The sequence below is a fragment of the Felis catus genome, chromosome C1, assembly GCF_018350175.1.
Source record: "Felis catus isolate Fca126 chromosome C1, F.catus_Fca126_mat1.0, whole genome shotgun sequence".
NCBI lineage: Eukaryota > Metazoa > Chordata > Mammalia > Carnivora > Felidae > Felis > Felis catus.
Window position 1 is genome coordinate 173630537 of NC_058375.1, and position 17648 is coordinate 173648184.

Below are 17648 nucleotides of genomic sequence, written 5' to 3' on the forward strand. Positions count from 1 at the left end.
GAAAAATAAGAGTGGTATCTGGAGGGGAATGTGAGGTCATTGAGGGTTATTTTCAAGATGGTAAATATGTTAGTAATTGTTGGTAGTGGTCCAGCAGGGGAAAGGAAATTGTTAACAAAAAAGTGAAGAGGATAATTGTAGAACCAACATCTTTTAACAGGGTGGGATCCAGTATACCTGTGGAAGTGTTGTCACAGATAAAAGCAGAGAGTGGGCCCAATGTAAGAGGTGGGCAGGGTATGTGGTTACAGATACAGGAAGATCTTAAATTTGCTGCTACAACGTCATACTTACTTTCTGAGTAGCCAGTGTATTTGTTAATCCTGTTTTGTGGCAGGGTCACCTGGGTGGCTCAGTCGGCTGTGTTTCTGACTTCCGCTTGGGTCACGATCCCACGATTCATGGGTTCCGGCTCCACGTGGAGTTCTGCACTGACAGCTCAGAGCCTGGAACCTGCTTCTGAAAGGGCGGGCCTACGCCGGCCGACTCCATCTTGTTCTGTGTTCTCCACCTTGAGTGACTATGTCCCCGACATGACCCCTTTTCTGGGAAAATCACAGAAACCTCAGATCGCGCCTCCTCCCCTTGAGTAACCTCCCGCTCACCCGTTCAAACTTCCTGATCAAAACATGCCCAGCGACCTGCGTAACAGGACTCTGACCCTTCCCCAGCCAATCGGCCGAGGCCACGACCCTTCCCCAGCCAATCGGCTGCCCCTAGACCCCTATAAAACCTTTGTGCTTTTGAAACTCGCTCTCTCTCTCCCCGGTATCTCACCGCTGCGTCGGTGCAGGTAGGGGACTGAGCTCGAGCTAGCTCGAATAAAGGCTCTTTTGCTTTTGCATCGGACTCGGCTCCCTGGTGGTCTTTGGGGATCACGAATTCTGGGCATAACACTTCCTATTCTGTGTCTCCCTCCCTCCCTCTCTCTCTCTCTCTCTCTCTGCCCCTCCCCCAGCTTGTGTGAGCTCTCTCTCAAAAATAAATAAATAAACTTAAAAAAAAAATACTGGTCTGTGGCTAATCAGTTAAGTCTACACATTTAGTTCCATGCTAATCAACCTGAGGGTATGGGCTCTATTCAACCCTCTATAGCCAATAGATTATTTCCTGTTCTGCAGCTGCAGACTATACCCCATGTAAGAGAGATGCCCTTCTGCAAATGCAAACCGAAGTTCTCATGATAGAATCCTGTAAAAAAGCAAATGAGTTGGTGAGAATCTTATCACTATCAATCTCCATATACCTCTATCTTTGGATAACGATAGCCTGTTTTTTGTAGGCTCAACCATATCCACTCCCCAAATCAGAGAAAGTCTTGTTTAACCAACACTATGTTAGACGTTTCTTCCCCAGTGGTAAATGAGGTTAGAAGATAAATGAGGTTTAGAAGGTTTAGTCAATGGTGCCTCCCCATATTCAGACTGATGTGCAGAAGACAGGAGGAGAAAGCAGGGTAGGGAGAATCAGAGAGATTTGGAAAGGGGAGATTTCAATCCCTGGGTATCAAAGTAAGCATTAAACAACAACCTCCCTATCTGCTCCTCAGACCAGATCTCTGTTTCTCCATGCCTGAAAATAGCTGAGTCCGGATCCCTCTAGCCAGATAATAGATGACATGGATTTCCTACCTAGTTCCTTCTACCCCCTTTGCCAGTCACTGTCCCACCGATCCACCATGAAATTTCACAAGAGGAAACACTTGCCTAGAAACATTAATTCTAAGTCTGATTTAAACATTGACTATCAGTCCTGACCTACATTAATCAAAATGTGTTCTTCCCTCACAGGGCCTTAGCAGCCCCTGTGCCTTTGATCATTTGAACTACTGGTTCCTTCAAGAGGGTGCTAGCCTATCCATCCCAGTTTATTCCTTTCTTCCTCATAGCCATCCACTCCTAGTCTCCTACCTTTATTCTTCTACTCCCTTCTAAGCTCACCCCCCCTTTCCTATACCCAGATTGTCAAGGACTATGACAATCATTTCTGTTGAAAATAAATAGATCAAGGTCCTTTACGATTAGTTATCTGCATACCTGAGAACAGTCCATTCACTATCTTTCCTTCTGCTCTTCTGGATAACTCGTGAGTTGCCTAAACCTGTCATATTATTTCATAATCCTTTGCCTCGTCAAAAGATGCCCTTTCTTCCTAGTATGGCATCCCCTAACCTCTTCATACATCTAAATAAAACTCAAGTCTCAACTCTACTGGGACCCCATCTACGAATATCCACACCTGTGGTTCTCACACAGTGGTTCTGCACATCAGAATCACTTGGAAGCTCTAGAAATAAAACTGAGGCCTGGGACCCACCCTCAGAGATTCTGATTTCATTGGTCAGGGGTGCCACCTGGGCACACGGATTTTTAACACCTCCCCAGGTGATTCTAATGTGCAGCTAAAGTTGAGAACTACCACTAGAGATGATATGAATGCCCTCCAGCTGCAACTCTGTAATACTCTACACATCATTATCAAAATTTCCAACCCCGTACATTTAGTTGTCTGTGGACCATTCTTTATGCGACTTTACATCCCCAGTACCCACTTCAAAACATAGACGAATGTTCACCACACAGGTTTTGAATAAATGAAGGAATGAAGTTATTTCATGTTTATATACGAAATTGTTACCACGTAGTGAGATAAGAAAATCTGAACTACCCTTGGGGGGAAAAAAATCACATAAATGGAGAATAAAGGAAATAGTACAGCTGGAAGTTGTTGCCTGATGTGAGAGTCGTGTTTGGAGCCAGGAAAAACATAGAATGATTCCGGAGCAACACAAAAAAAGAAAAACATTAGCAGGTCTTTTACAAAAGTAACAAAATGAAATAACTGACAGTCACACTTTTTCCCCAGTGTCCTAAAAATATCAACAAAAATGAATCTAGAACTGCTCTGGTACCTGCTGTTTCATAACTCTGATGATTAGATAACATGCAAGCATTTTTTTTTTATTTTTTTTTCAAGTAAGCTCTGGGCCTAACATGAGACTTTATCTCATGACCCAAAACCAAGAGATGCATGCTCTACTGACTGAGGCAGCCAGGCGCCCCAACATGTTAGTACTTTTATTTATTTTATTTTGTTTTGTTTTGTTTTGTTTTAATTAATTTATTATTTAACTTACATCCAAGTTAGTTAGCATATGGTACAACAATGATTTCAGGAGTAGATTCCTTAATGCCCCTTACCCATTTAGCCCTCACAACCCCTCCAGCAACCCTGTTTGTTCTCCATATTTATGAGTCTCTTTTGTTTTGTCCCCCTCCCTGTTTTTACATTATTTTTGTTTCCCTTCCCTTATGTTCATCTGTTTTGTATCTTAAAGACCTCATATGAGTGAAGTCATATGATTTTTGTCTTTCTCTAATTTCACTTAGCATAATACCCTCCAGTTCCATCCACGCAGTTGCAAATGGCAAGATTTCATTCTTTTTGATGGCTGAGTAATACTCCATGGTATATATATACCACATCTTCTTTATCCATTCATCCATCGATGGCCATTTGGGCTCTTTCCATACTTTGCCTATTGTTGATAGTGCTGCTATAAACATGGGGTGCTTGTGTCCCTTTGAAACAGCACACCTGTATCCCTTGGATAAATGCCTAGTAGTGCAATTGCTGGGTCGTAGGATAGTTCTATTTTTAGTTTTTTGAGGAACCTCCGTACTATTTTCCAGAGTGGCTGCACCAGCTTGCATTCCCACCAACAATGCAAAAGAGATCCTCTTTCTCCACATCCTCACCAACATCTGTTGTTGCCTGAGTTGTTAATGTTAGCCATTCTGACAGGTGTAAGGTGGGTTGTGTATTTTTCTGATTCAGCACATTGAGTATATCCTGCCTCTCGTTTCTGGCCTGCCAAGTTTCTGTGGATACGTCTGCTGATCTGTCTTCCCTTGTAGGTTAAGGACTTTTTTTCCCTTGATTGTTCCATGATTCTTTCCTTGCCTGAGTATTTTGTGAATTTGACTATGATATGCCTTGTTGAGGACTGGTTTTTGTTGAATCTAATGGGAGTCCTCTGTGCTTCCTGGATTTTGATGTCTGTGTCTTTCCCCAGGTTAGGAAAGTTTTCTATGATTTACTCACATAAACTTTCTACCTCTTTTTCTCTCTCTTCATATATAGGACATGTATAATTCTGATGTTGTTCCTTTCTAATGAGTCACTGATTTCTAATTCTTAAATTGTGCTTGTTTGTCGTAGTCTCCCTCTTTTTTTCTGCTTCATTGTTCTCCATAAGTGTGTCCTCTATCTCACTGATTTGCTTCTGCTTCATCCATCCTTGCCACCGTGGCAACCATTGGAGATTACAGATCAGTTATAGCATTTATTTCATCCTGACTAGCTTTAACCTCTTTTATATCCACAGAAAGGGATTCTAATCTATTTTCAACACCAGCTAGTATTCTTATTATCATGATTCTAAATTCTGGTTCTGACATCTTGCTTGTCTGTGTTGATTAAGCCCCTGGCTGTCATTTTTTCCTATTCTTTCTTTTGGGGTGAATTCCTTCATTTCCTCATTTTGAAGGAAGAAAAGGAATTAATAAGGTAACAAAAAATAAAATTAAAAAATTGAAAACAACAGAAAGAAATCAAAAAAAGGATGCTGGATCCTAGGTGTGTTTTGGTCTGGTGGTTGAAAGGAGCTTGATATACTAGAGAAAACAGGGACTGATAAGAAAAGGGGGAAAAAAAGGAAAATGTTTAAAAATTTGAAAAAATGAATACAATAAATTAGAATAAAATGAAATGATGGAAGGAAAATAGAATTTTAAAAATTTACAAAACAGTAAAAAATAGAGTAGAAACAAATTAAAGAATACTATCTTTAATAAAGGTGGAAAATAAAAATAAAATTTTTCCCTTTCTATATTCAAGAATAAGAAAAGAGAAAGAAAAAAATTGAATAGATGGACCAGTGACCAGACTGAAATACAATTGAAATTGCATCGGTTTTCCCTAGAAGTCAAACTACGAAGCACTTTATAGTCCATAAACTAAGCAGGCAGAAAGACTTGTGGTGTTGCTGAAGAGCGAGGTTGGCCCAATTGGATGGGGCTTAGTGTAATGGCTCCCTTCTCCACTAGATGGCGCTGCTTACCTTACTGTGGTGGATTGTTGTGGTGCATGTATGCGCATGTGCAGAAGAGGTAAAAATGGCCTTACCCAGCTACCCAGTCTCTCAGATGGGAACTCTGTTCTCCCCCATGGGCAATCGAGTACCTCTCCTTTGTCTCTGGCCTCCATCCACTGCCCGCTTTTACACTATGACCAAGCTGTTAGGCTGCCAGGCGGCACCTCCTTCTGGGTTTTTTCTCAGAGGCGGCTGTGTTTCCTACCCCTCACTTCTGAGAGACTGCAGCTTTGACCCACTCAGATCCTATGGGGAAGGGTCTCGCTAAGCAATGTCTGGTCGCCAGCGCACCCCCCAGGAACGTTCAGGAGACCATGCGGCTGATGCCCAGAGACTGTGGCTAGGTGCCAGCCTGCCCCAGAAAAAGTCCATGCTATTGTGTAGCAGCAGCATTTCAGGGATTATGGTAAATCACAATACACATCCGGCACCAGGTTTCCCCCCTTAATGTCCTTGTTCCATCACCAGCGAATGGGGTTATTCTCCGATCTGCTAGCCCCCAACCTGTGCCAAACTACCTCCCAGCAGGGGACCTGCCACTCTCCATGTGACCTGCGGACCCCTCGGACTTCACTCTCTGCTCCTGAGGATTCACCCTTCCCACCAGAGATCCACCAGGTATGAGCTTCGGACTTTTAGACTCTGTGCTCCCCCTGTTGATACAGTCTTAATGGAATTTAAACCCTCTCCTTTCTCCTTTCTCCCTTTTTTGTTCAGTCCCTCATGTACTCTTTCTTTTCTCTCTAGCTGCTTTCACGGAGGAGATGCTTTCCCATACTCTCCCCGTCTCCGTCCTATCTCCACAAGCAAAAACAGCTCCTTGCCCTCTGCAGCTTCTCTCTCCCCCAGTTCACCTCTCCGTGCCACATACCTGCTGAGTTCTGTGGCTCAGGTTATGCAGAATGTTGTGTGAATCCTTAAATCAGTGTTCTAGGTGTTCAGGATGGTTTAGTGTTGATATGGCTGCATTTCAGGGACGAGAGACATAAAAAAAAAAAAAAAAAAAAAAACCACTTCCATGCTGTTCCACCATCCTGGCCCCTCCCTCCCTCATAGTTTTCTATACTTTTAAACTAACTTACAGATTTGATCCCAAGTCATAAAGTTGTTTTTAAGTTGGTGGAACCTAATGCCCTTTATATTACTGAAGCACCTGGATTCCCCTCACTTTATTGTTAATACTCCATCTTCTTATTTGAAGGCAAACACCAGAAGATAAAAAGATTTAAAAAAAGGACAGTAAAATAAACATGAAAATAAATCCTGGGGATCACTAGAAGACTATATGTAATGCCAAACAATACTTTTTTGGGGCATCCTCCAATTATGGTGTGTTTAATCTTGGGTAAATATTAACTATAAATTTAATTATAAGATTGTTAGGTAATATAAGCCAATTTTGCAAAACAAATGAACAAAACTTGAATTTTAGGTTTATGGTTATGTATATGTTATGACAACATTTACTCTTTCTTAAGTGTGTAATAATTGCAATAAAAAAGCATTTAGAACATATTATTTTCAAATTAAAGGGATAGAGAACATTTTTAAGAAAAGTCGGCCCTGTCATTGGAGGTACAATCTCCAAAGTTGACAATAAGAATTCAACAGAATTCTATCCATTTTCAAAGGTCTTAAATTGAAACTGATGAATTCTAATATTTCTATGATTCCTGACTTATAACAGTATTAATATGTTACAAAATAGGCCATGTTGAAAATAATGCCATTTACAGAAGGGTTTTCAGGAGTCTGCTACCTTCCTGAAGTTGAAAAACAGGGTAATCATTTTTATCTATATAGGTGGATGTTGATTTGTTTCACTCTTTTCTGTTTTCATATAATCAGGTACTTTTGTTAGTACTATTTCTTTGGTCTTTGAAAGTAGTAGATGAGCACAAGTATCAGAGTTTGCATTACTGTTGCTGACTGTCTAGTAGGCAATTTCCATGTTCCACTCAAAATTTAGGAAAGGGAAATTGTCTTGCCTAATAATAAATCCTTAGGATGAAGGAAAGATTGTTTCAATGCTTGAAATTGTGGACAAGAAACAAATATTTACAAAAACTATTCAGGTACTATAAAGGAGGGAAGCTGGCCACTAAGACAACATGTTGGGAGCTAAAGAGAATGACAAATCTCAAAGAAAGGCATTCAGATTATCATCACCATCATCACCAACATCATGCTGTCCACCATTTGGTCCCTACTTTAAATAATGGTTTCCCCTGAAATAAGGAATTTTAACAATAAAATTGGTCAAGAAATCACACACAATAAACGTTTATTTAGAGATACTCCTGAGTCCTAAGCAAACTATATCTATCAGCAAAATTGCATAGCTGAAATAACTTGGCACAAAATTACACAAAAATTTTTTTCTTCTTGCAACATATTTTATTAGATTTACCGATTACCTAATAGACTTTGCAACTAGAAGGCAAGAATAAAGAAAATTTAAATCTAGAAATAAATATTTACTTAGTATCTAATATTTCTAGAATCTATACCAGAATTATTTCATATGTTAGTTTATTTAATCCTCCCAATAGATTATAAAGAAGGTTTTATTAATCCAGGCACAAATGATGGAACTGCAAACAAAGATAGTAAGTGAATTCATCAATATCACACTAATAAACAACAGATTTAGGACTGGAACCCATGTTTTTCTGTCTTAATCCAGTCTCTTTCCACAACATCATAAAAAAAAAAACTATCCTTAATAAACCATTTCAATTATCATGGTGACATTAATGTTTATTGAAAAAGATCTATAGGTATATTTTGAACTTCGTTGTCCAAAGTAGTCTTCACTAACATTGCTTTATTTGGTAATTTCTCTGTGGAAACACTAAACAGTAAAATTTTTTTACAAAATATCAGCAAAGTCTATTTTTCAATTGTGTTGACATAAAGCAAACCAACTTTTATAAAAAATATAAAATAATTTTAATGATGGTAGTGTTGTAATTATGCTCTCTTGTAGAAAATAGCTAAGAGTAACATTTGGCATCACAGAACATTCTGTCATGTGAAATTTGCATTAAAATGTTATTCTGGATGAGAGGTATTTGTCAGTCTCGTTCAAATATCATAGAAATAATTCTCAAATCAATTAAATGCTGCTAACTTAAAAAAATAATGCACTACATTGCCAATTCAGAAAAAGATCTCAGCATCATCACGATTATGCCTGAAAGCATCTGGACAACACAAATTTCAATGTGGCTAAAAGCCTAGTGACACTTTTACTGCAGGATTGCATGACCTCAATCATTCAGTTAGATTTGTGTGTAACTGTTGCTTCTAGAATATGATATCTATTTCACACCTGAAAATGAATGCTTTTTAAATATGTTTCATCATTTCTTTCACATTGATTCAGTCTAAGGTATTCCCAAGTGAGAATTTATGAGCACGCAGAGAGAAGATACATATATGTATATATAATTGTTAAATGCCAGTGTGTAAAATGATCTCCAAATATCCTTAAATAGAAAAGAATCAATACTACAGCATTTGCTTCCCAGGTTTTCACCACGATTGTAATCATGTAAAATGCATGCATAAAAGCAAACATAAACATTTTAAAAACCTAGAATGATACCTTTACCCAGCCCTTTGCTGTAGGAAGTTGGCCTTTGTACCAATACAAATTTTTAGCACAGGGATATAATGAAGAGAGCAGCATCAAAAAATCAGAGCACCATTTATTTTCCCCCATAGACACTCCTATTATTAGTATGATACTTAAAATGAACCTCTTTCCTACTTCCTCTGTTCTCTAGGGTTAACTAGCTTTGCTGCAATAACAGGAGCCAATTCTCCCTCCTGCCTGAAGTCTAGACAATAGCTAACCCTGCAACTTTTTCACTTGCTAGAGGTTACAAAGGCATTTATTAGGCATGTGTGAATAGGCCAGTGCAATGAAGAGTCATCGCTAATGTGAACAGCAATCCCTGACTATATGCAAGATATAAAACCTACCCACACAAAGTAACACATTAGCATCTCTATGATAAATATGTGGGATCCAGGCTCAAGGATGGCCCACAATAAACCTCATCCCTAGAATTAACACCCCTGCCACAATGGATAGGACTAGACCATGATATCAAGAGGATATTATAGAAACCACAGAGTGTCACTTCTGAGCCCTGCTCACAAAAGCTTTCTTTCTCTTGGATCATCTACTCTGGGGAAGATAGTCACCATGCATTGGAGAAACTCAAATGGTCCTATGGTGATGCCTTTAGGGTAAGGAACTAAATAAAGCCTTCTGCCAATTTCTAGCACCAATTTATCCACCATGTGAGTGAACCATCTTGGGAGAGGCTCCTCCAGCCCTAGTCAAGCCTTCAGATGACTGCAGTCTTGGCTGGCATGTAACTACAACCTCAACTACTATGGTAGTTGATACTATGATACAAGATACTATGGTATCTATCTACCTATCTATCTGCTGTACAAAATGTTTCGCCTAGTGTTTTAAGCAGTAAATCCCAAGATGGGCCTCTTTGGTTTGAAGGTTATTCTGAGCTGAAGAAAATGGAGGCCATGCTACCTCAAGAGAAACTTTTGCCCCTTCCTTAACTACATAGAAGAATCTAAATTGGGGATCTTTCCCAGAATAAGAGTTATCAGCAGACATAAATTTTATCTGAATGACCCATCTGTATGGCCAGGCAAGCATCTAATTACCAAACACCTGCTTTTCTTCTTCTCGCCCTGTGAAATGCATTCTTTTGATGTCCCAGACCTCCACCCCACTCTCCTTAGGTCAGGATGACATATATACTCATTTTGCCTGACACTCTTTGGAATTTCCACATGTGTGTTGATTCCCCATATATGTGCTATTAAATCTGATTTTCTCCTGTTAATCTGTCTCATGCCAATTTGATTCTTAGTCCAGCTGCAAGAACCCTTGAAGGGGACAGAAATTCTTGCTCCCTGACAACTTTTTGTACACCTACAACTCAAATCTATTCCACATGGATTGGGGATGCAGTAGTGTTCAGGAGAACAAAAATTTCAGTTTAAAGATTTTACTTACCAAATGTTCTGTACTTAGTAAATAATAATTATTGTTGCAATAGATTAACAGTATGTATGCTAGGTTGAAGGCTTTAAATTTTTTTTTTGACATTTTAGTTACCAAATTTATCTCAGATACATACATGAGTAGGCATAGCCCTGTTGTTGAAAGGTAACTTACATATTTTCAATTGAAACTGAAACTACTGAAGCTGACAGGTTAACAAACGTTTGGCCATGCTACTGTAAAGAAACTCTGGCTGACTTATTTATGAGGCTGTTTTGCATAAGTGGCCCTGACCACAGATGAAACCATCTGAAACTGAAGTACACCAGGATGAATTCTTGCAGTTGCACAGAAAGGTGGGGTGGGGGTGGGGGGGCAGGGAAGTAACCTGTGAGGACACACCCTGAGATCCTCCTGTCAATCTGTCAGGTTGGCCAGCCATTTTTTACACATAAGAGCTATGTACCAGCACAATCACTAGGTAGGTGGTGCCTGTGAGAAACACTACATTTCCCCCTTTTCCAACAGCCAATTACCTACATCCACCCTCAAGACATGCCCCACCCCATAAAATCCTGTAAATACTCAGCTCTCCCTTTCCTCGGGGAGGAGGATTTGAGAAATTTTTTCCCATCTCCTTGCGTGGTGCCTTGCATTAAAACCGTTTTTCTGGGGCGCCTGGGTGGCGCAGTCGGTTAAGCATCCAACTTCAGCCAGGTCACGATCTCGCGGTTCAGGAGTTCGAGCTCCGCGTCAGGCTCTGGGCTGATGGCTCAGAGCCTGGAGCCTGTTTCCGATTCTGTGTCTCCCTCTCTCTTTGCCCCTCCCCCGTTCATGCTCTGTCTCTCTCTGTCCCCAAAAAAATAAATAAACGTTGAAAAAAAAATTAAAAAAAAAAAACGTTTTTCTCTGCCACAAAAACTGGGGATAGTCTTCAGGCTCAGCTGCACATCACGCAACAGACCCTTGGTGGGTAACACTACCATGGGTGACTTTTGCGCATCCAGAAGCCCCAGCTTGCAGAGATCTGTATAAACCCTTATTTCACTAGTTAATTTTTTCAAAAACTTAATTAACAATGAAATTTAAAATTTAAAATTTCTACAGTATAGTTTTATAAAAGTCTGGAATAGTTTTCTTTTTCCTACCTATCCCCTGTATGTCCCTTAAGTTATGTCTGATTTCTCTCTCTTGCCATCCTCCCTTTTCTCACTTCCCATTCACTCCTCAACCTACTGTAGTACAGTGGGTACCAATCATGTTATATTGTTCTTAAAAGGTCACCAACGGTCTCTTTTTATATCCCCTTTTGTAAGCAGAAAGAGTTAAATGCCCTCAGAAAAAGATGAGACGTAGCTTTCTTAAGTCATTTTAGGCTCCCAGCCACCTTGTGATCTATGCTACTTGCCCAAATCACATTTCTTGCAGAACTTCCTGGGATATTTGCAGTTGCAGAAGAATTGACCTTGGTAATGATTTTAAGGAAACAAACAAACCAAAAGAGAAAAAAGAAAAAGAAAAAAAGGTGAGAACAAACAGCCACTGTCAGGCCAGGAGATAGCCTAATCATATCGGGGACAATAAATCAGTAATAAAAGTCTTCACTGCTGGTTCAGAAGTAAAGATTGACTAACATTCTTGAGCTATCTTTGCTGGATCTAAAGCCCCTTGGGTACTCACAAACAGGACCAACTAAAGCAAAAGAATTAACGTTGCTGACTCTTGCCAGCCTTCATGACCCGGACCTGGACTCTGGCACTTTAAGATGACTTATGCCCCTTTTCCTACCATGTCCACACATGGTTGGTTCTTGGAGAGTGGGAGGCATTCAGCTGCTCTGTGCCAAAGCCCTGGCACCCCTGTTGTTTGCCTGGCCTACATTTTCTGCCTTCATTCCGGGAGACAGTAGCAGTGAAGGTGAAGTGGATGATGAGAAGGACGGATGCGACTCAAGTTGCATGCCACTTGCGGAAGGAGTTCTCGGCTGGGGCGTCATTGGAGCCTAGAAAGGTCTCATTGCTCCAGGAGGATGGAGACAGGTCTCCGGTTCTGCCAGATAAGCACAATGACATTTTCTGGGTGGTTGCGGGTGGCTGAGCCCAGGCTTAGCAGAGGCTGGTACAGGTCCTCTCAATTCTCTGTTTGCTGCTGTTTGCCTTCTTTCTCGCCATCACCTACCTGATAGTAAAAGAGTTATATGTTGAGAATTTGAAGAATGAAGAGGATGTAGACACTGGGCTACTAGGATTCTGGACTCTACTTATCATATCTCTGTCTGCAAGATTCTCCTGCTGTAGCTTTTCTTGCACAGTGACTAATCTTGACTTTTTTGAACCAGGAAGATTTCCTCCTACTCCTCTTTCGCCTGCCAGGTGCAAGAAACTGACCACACATTCTTTCCACATGGGCTGCATAGCATGGCAGAGTGTTGTAGCTGTTCTTATTGTAACATGGTATCTCATGTTAACCCACATTGATACAATATTTTTGGCAAAACTTAGTCCTGATTGTATGAGAGGAAGAGATAGGATAAAATAGGCAGAGGGAAAGTATAGGACCTTAAGTCCCTGGGTGGGGAAAAACACTATTTTGGAACAATGCTGGGAGTGTCTGACCACAGCAAACCACCTTAGGCTTAAGGTCCTTCTTAAGAATGTAACAGACCCCACCTACTCCCCCTCAGGTTTCCCTCTGGAATTTGACAAAAGCTCTAACTATGGCCGTAGGCCACCCCTCATACAATGGAAACAAGCCAATCAGGAATGGACAACCTAGCACCCAGTGCTATGAAGCCAATAAGGGTAGGACCTGGGAAGGAACAAGGGGAAGGGAAGGGGGAGGGCTGACCAGAACCTTATAGAACAAGGACCCTTGCCTATTGTTGGTGTGCATTCATTTTTGAATATCTCCTCTCTGTAAAGAGAGCTTTCCTACTATTCTTCCTTTATCTTATACTCTAATAAACTTTTGCTTGCTGCTCATTTTGTGTCCCCCTCTTCTTTCTTCCAAGCGGCGAGACAATGAATCCCAGGTATTGTGGTAAAAAATCCTGCAACAATTGCTCTGTAATAACAGGGAAGAGCATCATTTGTCTACTCAGAAGACCAAGAAACTTGCTGTTCATTATGTGGTTTGCATCGTGGGCATTATGGATGACTTTTTTTTTTTTTTAAATGCAGGACCTTCTTCAGCATCATTATAGAGCTTAGGCATTGAGAATATCTTAGTATTATGTTTCAAGTAATTTCTTAAAAGTGTAAGATGTTTACCTCATCTTTTTACTTTTGTGTGCATTGTCCTTATAGATTATAGAAAACATTTTAATGGAAAACAAACACGAATACTTGAATACAAGACATTGGCTACTTTTCTATGTATAATACTACATTTTGTCTAAAAAATACTAGTAGTACCATTTAACTGTGATAGAAATACTTATTTATTCACTATATTAGGAAAGCAAACAAAGCCTACTATTTTGACATTTTATAGAAGCTACTTCTAAGTCAGAATATTAGTTTTCAATAGTAGCATAGTCACTAGAAGGCGCATTTATATTTTTTAATGGGGTATAGTTCCTTATGTTTTGTTTTTCTTTTACATATTTTCCTACTACATATTGAATTTGTATGTTTTTAGCATTGTTACACCTAGACAAACATAAGTATTAGTTTTCAGCTGGTACAAACCTAATATCATTTTAAATAAGTATTTTGTCTTTTTAAAAAAGCAAAAAACAAAACAAACAAAAAAAGCCATGCTGACCTAAGTTTAAATGAAGTAAACCTATTTTAGTTAAAAAAAAAAAAGACTGAAAAAAGTAAATTATTTCAGCCACTAAAATACTGATAAATTTGAAGTTGTTCATTATCTGTGTTTTCACAGTTGCAGATATTTGTTATTGGTATATATGTTGCAGGATTCTTTTTTACCTCAATACCCGGGATTCATTGTCTTGCCACTTCACAAATGAAGAATGGACACAAAATGAACAGCAGGCAAAACTTTCTTAGAGTATAAGAAAGTAAGAATAGTACAAAAGCTCTCTTTGAAGAGAAGGGGCATTAGAAAGAGAATGCCTGTGACAATGGGCAAGGGACTTTGTTTTATAAGGTTTTGGTCGCTGCCTCCCCCTTCGGATCCAGTTCCCCTTTGTTTCTTCTCAGGTTCACCCTTATTGGCTTGATGGTTCTAGGTACTGGGTTGTTCATTCCTGACTGGCTAGATTCCATTGTGTAAATCAGACTGGTCATACTGTCCCTCCTGTAACAGAAGTTTTATAATTTACCTATTTTGGTTTGGTATTTTCTTTTTTTTTAATTTTTTTTTTATGTTTATTTATTTCTGAGACAGAGAGAGACAGAGCATGAGTGGGGAGGGGCAGAGTGAGAGCGGGAGACACAGAATCCAAAGCAGGCTCCAGGCTCTGAGCCGTCAGCACAGAGCCCGACGCGGGGCTCGAACTCACGGACTGTGAGATCATGACCTGAGCCAAAGTTGGTCGCTCAACCAACTGAGCTACCCAGGTGCCCCTGGTTTGGTATTTTCATTGTCAAATTCCTGAGGAGAACCTGAGGGAATAGGTGGTGTCTGTTACGTTCTAAAGAGGAACCTAAAGCCTGAGGAAGTTTGCTCCTGGTCAGATGCTCCCAGCATTGTTTTAAAATATGTGTTTTTCGCCAGTCAGAGTGGTCAAAATGAACAAATCAGGAGACTATAGATGCTGGAGAGGAGGTGGAGAAACGGGAACCCTCTTTCACTGGTGGTGGGAATGCAAACTGGTGCAGCCGCTCTGGAAATCAGTGTGGAGGTTCCTCAAAAAATTAAAAATAGAACTACCCTATAACCCAGCAAGAGAACTGCTAGGAATTTACCCAAGGGATACAGGAGTGCTGATGCATAGGGGCACTTGTACCCCAATGTTTATAGCAGCACTCTCAACAGTAGCCAAATTATGGAAAGAGCCTAAATGTCCATCAACCGCTGAATGGATAAAGAAGTTGTGGTTTATATACACAATGGAATACTATGTGGCAATGAGAAAGAATGAAATATGGCCCTTTGTAGCAACGTGGATGGAACTGGAGAGTGTTATGCTAAGTGAAATAAGCCATACAGAGAAAGACAGATACCATATGTTTTCACTCATATGTGGATCCTGAGAAACTTAACAGAAACCCATGGGGGAGGGGAAGGAAAAAAAAAAAGAGGTTAGAGTGGGAGAGAGCCAAAGCATAAGAGACTCTTAAAAACTGAGAACAAACTGAGGGTTGATGGGGGGTGGGAGGGAGGAGAGGGTGGGTGATGGGTATTGAGGAGGGCACCTTTTGGGGTGAGCACTGGGTGTTGTATGGAAACCAATTTGACAATAAATTTCATATATTGAAAAATAAATAAAAATAAATAAATAAATAAATAAAATATGTGTTTTTCCCCACCCTGGGACCTCAGGTCCTAACCTTTCCTCTCTGCTTATTTTGTCCTATCTTTCCTTATCATATATATATATATATATATATATATATATATATATATATATGATTACTTCAACAGATTGATATTTTCTTTTTAATAAATATAAATCTGAAATTTTCATATTTAGAGATGCTTGAAATACCTTGATTTTATATCAAAAATTTAGTTACCAAAATAGAAAAGGTATTTTTGATGCAGTTAAATGTCCTTCTAACAGGCAGCCTATTGACAAATACTTGAGGCAGGTAGAGTATAACAGTTCTCCAGGAACTCCCTACTGTCTCAGTGTTAATACTTTCTAGAAGGGAAAAAGTACCTTAGCTTGACAATAGCTAGGTCTCCAATATCCTGTGAGTCCTCTTTAGCATATGAAAGTCCCTTTGGAAACTTCCCCTAGACTTTACCTTCCCCAACTCCCAAGTATATAATCAGTCTTTCCTCACAATCCCAGGGCAGCTCATCCTCCCCAGGGGTCCTGTCCCCATGCTTTAATAAAATCACCTTTTTCCACTTAAGAAGTCTCAAGAATTCTTTCTTGGCTGTCAACTCCAGACCCCACCACCATTCCAAAACCCTATCATTTTGATATGGTGTATATATGTATAATTATATATATATAGTTTCATAATTTTCCTATTTAAATGTTCTATAATCGTGGTGTTAGTTTTGTTTTCATAGTAATTAAGTCTAATTGTTCCCACTTATTTTCTAAATACCTGTTTAGAAAGTCGCTTCAATTTTAGAAACATGGACTATTTAAAATGCTGTTTGGGGGCACCCAGCTGCTCAGTTGTTAAGCTTCCAACTTCAGCTCAGGTCATGATCTCATGATTCGTGAGTTCAAGCCCCATGTCAGGCTCTGTGCTGCTTCAGCAGCTAAAGCCTACTTCAGATTCTGTGTCTCCCTCTTTCTCTGCCCCTCCCCCACTCATGCTTTCTCTCTCTCTCTCTCTCTCTCTCTCTCTCTCTCTGAAAAATAAATAAAAACATATAAAAATATTTTTAAAAATAAAATGTTGTTTTCCCTGGCCATAGAAAAACTTATCTTAGGAAAACATTGTGTAGCTAAATTACTTATTCAGGCTAAATGGGAAATGAGTATGTTCAGTATGTTCCTATTATCTGCTAAGTGTTGTTACAAAGTAAATGATTTAATGATATTTCTTAAAAAAATAAATAAGTAAAAGGTGACTTTTGCTCCAATGCCAGGCTGAATTTCCCACTGTGCAAATTCCTTCATGAATGTGTACATACCCTTGGCTTAAAACTTCAAGGAGACACTGCTTTGGGAAATATCCCTGGTGTTCTCCATTACTTGTTGCAAGTAAAACCCTTCCTTTCCTCCATTATTTGTGGCAGGTAAAACCCTTCTTTTTCCTATTCTTTGGCTTGCCTGTGCCTTTTGGCTTGGTATCCACCAAGAGGTGAACCCAGTTTCAGGTAACAATTATGTTTAACGCTCTGAAGCATGTTGTGATATTGCTGAGTTCTCCTCTACTAAATTTCATGACATCAGTCTTTATTCATTACCTCTCTTGGATGATTTTCCATCTCTTTTGCTAACCTCTTGTGCCGACCTATTAAATCTTTGTTTTCTTAAGATGTCACTTCTCAGCTGTGAGAAATAAGCCCACTGACCCAATCAAAGAAGGGACACTGAGACTAAGAACACAGTGAAGCAAGGCTTTAATTAACGTTTTTGCAAGAGTGGGTGTCTGATGTACAGGCACACTTGGGGCAGTTACAGCAGGCAATTTATCTCCTATCTCCTGATTCCTCATTGACTGAGTACTACAGAGGTTACACCCTTACCCAGAACTCACCTATGCCCATGTAAAGCAAAAATTAGTCTGATTGGAACAAATGTACGTTCCTTGACGTGAGGCAGAGACTTCAGTTCTTTGGTGCATGGTCATTGCAAAGCCCATGAAAAATAAGCCCGCAAAATAGAGAGGGGAAGAAGAACCAGGA

At 39.7% G+C, this 17648-nt stretch overlaps 1 pseudogene; it reads left to right on the forward strand.

The window, feature by feature from the left end:
* Positions 1-11991: 11991 nt before the first annotated feature.
* On the forward strand, positions 11992-13998 carry LOC101098074 (annotated as a pseudogene).
* Positions 13999-17648: the final 3650 nt, after the last annotated feature.